Raw genomic sequence first — 6,000 nt, 5'->3', positions numbered from 1 at the left:
CAGGTCAAAAATCGAAAATCACAGAAAAAATCAGCACAATCCCATTCAATCCATGCCCTCCATGATGTTTAAGTTGAAGACAGCCCACAGAAAGACTAGGCCCATGCTAGACTCAAATACCCCTGGTGAAAAGGCCACAAGTACAGGCCCAAAAAACGAAAATCACTGAAAAATCTGCACAATCCCATTCAATCCATGCCCTCCATGATGTTTAAGTTGAAGACAGCCCACAGAAAGACTAGGCCCATGCTAGACTCAAATACCCCTGGTGAAAAGGCCACAAGTACAGGCCCAAAAAACGAAAATCACTGAAAAATCTGCACAATCCCATTCCATCCATGGCCTCCATGATGTTTAAATTCAAGACAACCCACAGAAAGACTAGGCCCATGCAAGACTCACTACCCCTGGGCATAAATAAAGGTTGAAAAGTAGGCAAAATGGTTGGAGGCCTAACAACAAAGCCTGCATTCAAAATGGCCACTTGCCTGCCAGCACATGGCCAGTGCCTGTAGCTGCACTCAAAATGGCCACCAGCCACATGGCATGTCCCTCCCCATGAACACCCCCAAAAATCGAAAAACACTGCAAAATCAGCACAATCCCATTCCATCCATGGCCTCCATGATGTTTAAATTCAAGACAACCCACAGAAAGACTAGGCCCATGCAAGACTCACTACCCCTGGGCATAAATAAAGGTTGAAAAGTAGGCAAAATGGTTGGAGGCCTAACAACAAAGCCTGCATTCAAAATGGCCACTTGCCTGCCAGCACATGGCCAGTGCCTGTAGCTGCACTCAAAATGGCCACCAGCCACATGGCATGTCCCTCCCCATGAACACCCCCAAAAATCGAAAAACACTGCAAAATCAGCACAATCCCATTCCATCCATGGCCTACATGATGTTTAAATTCAAGACAGCCCACAGAAAGACTAGGCCCATGCACCACTCACTACCCCTGGTCAAGGCCCCAACAACAGGTCAAAAATCGAAAAACACAGAAAAATCAGCACAATCCCATTCCATCCATGCCCTCCATGATGTTTAAATTCAAGACACCCCACAGAAAGACTCAGTCCACCCACCACTGAGTACCCCTGGGAAAAAGGCCCCAAAACAGCCCAAAAATCGAAAATTCCAAAATTTTAATTGCAGCAACTGTATTGCCCCAAACAAACTTACTTGTAAAATTTCTAATCCAACAGTGATCCAAAGAAAGTCAAAAAGGCCTCAAATCCAAAGATCCAGCAGCATCCACAAAAAGTAATCCTTCCAGCTGCACATCCAAATGAAAAGTGACCAGGAGATGGACAAAGCACTGGGAGGAGCCTGCTGAACAGGAACAGGAAGTTGAAGACTATGGGGCACTTCCTTCCTTCCACCCCCCTGCACCCCTCCCCAAAATGGACTCCTCGCTAAAAAAGTGCAGGCAAATGTCAAACTAAGGAGTTATTCACATAAAAATCATCATTTCTAGAAGGTTTATGCTGCTTGCTGGTGGATTTCTTGTGCAGAATTGCAAATTTATATTTTCGCTCGCCGCATCTCAAATCTCGCAATTGCGAAGTACCGCGAGACGTGATCTCGCCGTACTCGCGTTGACAAACTATCGCTGGCAAGCCGCGATGACGTAATCGCGCTCGCCAATTCCCGCGGGATCACACAGCAAGATCCAAAATGGCGCAGCACTCGCAAACTATCGAAAAAAACAACTCGGCAAACGATGATAAACGCCGCGCGCCGCAAAAATTGTATCACCAACGCCGCGCGCCGCCAAAAAAATCCGCTGCGTGCGAATTTGCGGATTTTGCGGGAAATCCGCAAATCTCGCGGATTGCGGATTTCCCGAAAATCCGCAAAATCCGCGAGCGTAACGGATTTTCCGCCCATGCTTATACTGTACCCCGTTTAACTAGATACCATAGCGCTGTGACCTGCTCATCACTTCTTCCAAAAACAGTCACCTTCACCGCTGGCAGTGACACCCTTGTCTTTGCTTCTAGAATCTTCTGCCCATCACCTTGTTTACACAGTATTGTCCCTTATTCACCTTTACTCCCAGTGGACCTTGCCTCACCACCTGTGCTTATACAGTGATGTGGATAATCACGATTGTACCATCTTTGCCACCAACGTTGTCTGCCATTTTCACTTTTGCTCCAATAGCTTCACCTTCTCTCCCAGACTACTGTACCTCCTCATCTTTGCTAGCAAAGGGATGGGCTCACACATTACCCTCTTCAGTGCCTGTTTCACCTTCCTAGCAGAGTACTGGATTCTCTTCAATGTTTGCTACTGCAGTACTATACCCCCTCTCCGTTACAACTAGTGCTGTGCCCGCTCCACCTTACCCACCACAGCACCTTCACGTTTCCTTACAGTGTTATTTTATTTTGCCTAGCAGGAATAGTTACTGTGCGTCACCCAGAGCACTGTGCAATGCAGTTTTGCTACTGGAGTACCATGCCCCTTTCATTATTTGACAGTTGAGCCCCTTCTTCACCACCCAAGTGCCTGCTTCCATTGACCATTACCCTGTACATTTATGGGTTGGGTAAATCCGTGTCCTTTCAGTACTTGCAAAATCATTCAGTATGTGACGCAATGTATTTTGGCTTTCGCAGTCACATTTACAAAATTCAGATACATTCAACCCAATTCCAAACATTGTTGCTGTATGTGAGACTCACTCTTGGAGTACTCCTAGCTTACACCTGACTTCCAAGCCAGAAGTACGGCAAGAGTAAGTCAGAGCAACTTCTTTGTGCAATGGATCCATCGTCTTTGCTGCTGTTGATTGTACGATTCATCCATTGGCAAAATCAAGCACTGGATGTCATGCCATTTCCTCTAAGGTCACACCAACAATATCAGAGCATCCACTAACACGCAACGCCACTCACACCCACGCAAGCCCACTATCACCCACGCAACGCCACTCACCCACGCAACGCCACTCACCCACGCAACAACACTCACCCACGCAACAACACTCACACATGCAACGCCACTCACCCACGCAACGCCACTCACTCAAAGCAATGCCACTCACACACGCAACGCCACTGACACACGCAACGCCACTCACACACGCAACGCCACTCACACACAAGACGAATATGTGCATGCAGCTTTCCAATATAGAAAACAAATTGGACTTTATTCGCAAAAAAATATATACTACAATTGGACTCCTTGGGTTCACTCACATGCAAACCTCAAGTGACTCCAACTATTAAATCTTCATTAACACAAACAAAGATACTTGGCACAAAACCACCCAATAGGCATACTGCCAATAAAACCATGCTCAAACCAGGCCAGAAAGTTAGTCTCGTTTTGCCATCAAGGAACAATGAATTTACAATAAACATGGCTATTGAAAATGTATTCTTAAAAATGAGGATTGGAATTATATAGCCATTAAGTTATTAACTATTTTGCAGATGAAAAGAAACCGTAAGTCCGTAACTGACACACTAGTTAGAATTCTTTAGATAAGTACTGAGCTCTGACATCGATGTACAACCTTCAGGCCATAAATGTAAACCCCGTCAGGACTGAATCCGACCTTCATCCTTCTGAGGTGGATACACGGAGTACCACTGAGTGATCAACAGACACACCTTTTACGAACAGCGCTATATATAACAGCAAAACTAACGAAGCAAGGGAGGGTTAAAACAAGAATATGCTTTATTAATAGGGAAATTCAAAAGTGGGGCTGCGACGTGATAAAATAAAATGGAAAGTAATGATTGATGTCATTGACAGCACATGTGAACATATCATCCACGAGCTGATCACGTAAATATATCGTTCCGGCGTTTCTTCCGCCGATTACTTTCAAGATTCATCTGGCAATGCATAAGTCTTAAAAACACCTTTGTAAATCAAACCAATGCACATGAAAACATTTTCGGCCATATTGGAAAAAACATAGACTATTTGAAAAAAAAACGAGCCAAAACACTTCACAAACGATCACAGGCTAAATCAAAATAAACTGCAAGTACAAAAACATATTTACTGCAAACACCAAGTAACACTAGTTTAAACGTTGAAGGTTGTTGCATACCAATAGTGTCTAAATTCATCTCAGCCTTAAATATTAATCAAAATCATTCACAACACAAAAGAATAATACTGCAAAAGAAAGACACTGTGATTACAATACAACAGTACAATCACAATCGCACATTGTCAACAAAAAAAATATTTCCCAAAAAATGTCTGAAGTACAGTACATAAAATAACTACATCGCAAGATATTTACTAAAAACAACATTTATACATAGCACATAAAAATTTTGAAACGTTCAATAGCTAGACACGATGCGCAAAAGAAAAGTCAAATTCAGTCGGAATATGTCGTACGTACATCACAAAAAATTCCAACATTGCCATATATTCATTACAAACAACATTAATACATAGCAGATCAAAATTTGCAAACGTTCAATAGCTGTACACAAACAGCATACAAAAAGTCAAATTCAGTTGGAATATGTCGGAACTACGTCCCATAAAATTAAGACATTTGCAATATATTCATTAAAATCAACATTTATATATAGCACATCAACATTTTTAAACGTCACATAACTATACACTAAGTACATACGCAAAACCAAATACAGTCTGAATACGCAAACGTCATAAACAATACAAAACATTAATAACATTAAAATTCAAACTTACCTGTCAAACGACGCAGCAAAAACACAAGAAGCACAACGTGCCTTTCACACGTGACTGTTCTCGAAGATCTGGGAATTTCCCCGTTGACGCACGTCAAACGCAACGCTACGTCACAAAACGTAGCGCTGCGATTGGCTAGAAATTACGTCACACTAAACATTACATCAAAATAAAAAAAAGACTAGAACGCTAATCTCCCTTACGTAACAAACGTAAAGGGAATACATAGCGTACGACATTTTAACATAATAAAAATAAAACACACTTTAAAAACATTCACTAAACACTTATAATCCCAATACAAATACAAGAATACACACACACATTACATTAAAAATATAAATTAACACATGCAAAACACTCACATATGCCAATCACACATGCAACCCCACTCACACATGCAACGCCACTCACACATGCAACGCCACTCACTCAGGCAACGCCACACACACATGCAACGCCACACACACATGCAACGCCACTCACACATGCAACGCCACTCACACATGCAACGCCACTCACACATGCAACGCAACACACACATGCAACGCCACTCACACATGCAACGCCACTCACACATGCAACGCCACTCACACATGCAACGCCACTCACACATGCAAAGCCACTCAACCACGCAACGCCACTCGACCACGCAACGCCACTCAACCACGCAACGCCACTCAACCATGCAACGCCACTCACATATGCAACGCCACTCACACACGCAACGCCACTCGCCCACGCAACGCCACTCAACCACGCAACGCCACTCAACCACGCAACGCCACTCACCCACGCAACACCACTCAGCCACGCAACGCCACTCAGCCACGCAACGCCACTCACACATGCAATGCCAATCACACACGCAACGCCACTCACACACGCAACGCCACTCACACACGCAACGCCACTCACACACGCAACGCCACTCACACAGGCAACGCCACTCACACAGGCAACGCCACTCATCCACGCAACACCACTCATCCACGCAACACCACTCCCACATGCAAGGCCACTCAACAATGCAACGCCACTCAACAACGCAACGCCACTCAACCACGCAACGCCACTCACACATGCAACGCCACTCACACATGCAACGCCACTCACACACGCAACGCCACTCAAACAACAGCGCCACTCACACACGCAACGCCACTCACACACGCAACACCACTCACACACGCAACGCCACTCACACTAACAACGCCACTCACACAAACAACGCCACTCACACAAACAACGCCACTCACACACGCAACGCCATTCAACCACGCAACGCCACTCACC

The sequence above is a fragment of the Lissotriton vulgaris genome, chromosome 10 (assembly GCF_964263255.1).
Source record: "Lissotriton vulgaris chromosome 10, aLisVul1.2, whole genome shotgun sequence".
Taxonomy (NCBI): domain Eukaryota; kingdom Metazoa; phylum Chordata; class Amphibia; order Caudata; family Salamandridae; genus Lissotriton; species Lissotriton vulgaris.
Note: the sequence above shows the minus strand (reverse complement) of the source record.